We start from the raw sequence: 1,686 nt of genomic DNA on the forward strand, positions 1-1,686 counted from the left end.
AGTGCAGAACATAAGTTTTCATCATTTCACAACAGTAAAAGACATCAACATTTATTTTGCTTCCAGATGACACACCTTGATACAATGCTAAGCACACTTTCACCCTCCTTGAATGTTTTATTTTTCCATTAATTCATGTTATTTCAACAAATATTCATGAACTGGCACTTTTATGTAGAATTCATTTGGTTTCTGGGAAACAATTATTATGGGTATAATGGGTTTGATAATCTATACTCTATAAATTACGAATATTAACTTTCAATAAGATTACTTCAATTGTCAGTAAACAAACTCAGCAAACAACTAAATTTACACATGCCCATGTTTTCATTCATTATATACAGTGCATACCCCATACCTCATTGGCAACTTTCAAAAAGGTGCCCATTGAGGTAGAACTGGATGTACTGCATACTGTTCCTGCATTTAGTTTCGTTCATATCATTAGGGAATAATACAGAGTTATACCTTATCACATATAGGGTAATATTAGATACTCACAAGGGAATGGTCCAATAAGTCATGTTGAAACCTACCCTGAAATTTTTATTCAGGAAGAAGATAATGAAAGAAATGACTGTCAAAATTTTAGCTGCTAAGAGGCACTGAAAGTATTTTAAAAAAATAATTATAAAAAATAGCTGAAATTTGCCAATTTATAGAGCGCAAGGCAGTGGTAGAAATGTACACCTCTACTGGCTCTGTAGCAACTGTGCATGTGCAGTTAGGCACACACACAGCCGAGGTCGGCGGTACATTTGTGAACAGGAAACAAGAGACAACCTGATCATAATTTGTAAATTATGCACTCAAGTAACATCGATTACAAATTATCAGTTGCGTTTTGCAATATTGTTAAGTACTGACAATACAGCAAGAACTGAATTAATATTTATTGTGCTTTCATAAGGCATGCCTGCTAATATACCCTTTTTATTCTTCCAGTTTCACAGTAATGTGGAATCCAATCAACGTTCTCAATTTAGCAATGATGAAATATGAAGAACGTGTTTTCTACCCGAAATCGCATACTTCTCCTGAGGACGTACATATGTGTCATTTGTTAGTTGATTTCCTTAACATTGATTTCAATGATATCAACATTTTGTTTGAAATTGTGGATACATAAGAAGAAATAGGAAATAACTGTGACTATTCCATGAATTGTGGTTCAGATGACGTTAGTTGTGCCAGTAACCGTTCTGAAGAAGAGTACCTTCCAAGCCTAAAAAAAAAACACGTACTTCAACAGCTTTCAGTGACAAATAAAGGCAGTGAAATATTGGTTAAACGAAGGAGGGAAAAACTCTTGATGTTATGCAGTGTGCAAAGGTGTTATCGTCCCATAAAATCGGACCGTGAACTGTACAAATGGAAGAATGAATTACATGAAGTAAGAAATATGCATCAAATGGAATCCCAAAACCATCTGAACGAAAAACTGTTCGAAAGATTTAGAACTGCTCGAGAAAGACTGCACACCATTACTGATCGAGATCAACAAGACTGGGGGGCTCAGAATTGCATCTGACATGAACATTGCTAATTTTCAGGCTTTGACGAACTGCCTAGGCAGTTTCAAGGAATCGTGCAGAATAGGTAGTCGCAAAATTACCAAGTTAATGTCACATAAACTTGTAGAGCAGCTGCCAATGATAGACAATGCTATAGAGGAATTCGCAG

The sequence above is a fragment of the Schistocerca piceifrons genome, chromosome 1 (genome assembly GCF_021461385.2).
Source record: "Schistocerca piceifrons isolate TAMUIC-IGC-003096 chromosome 1, iqSchPice1.1, whole genome shotgun sequence".
In the NCBI taxonomy this organism is placed as follows: Eukaryota; Metazoa; Arthropoda; class Insecta; order Orthoptera; family Acrididae; genus Schistocerca; species Schistocerca piceifrons.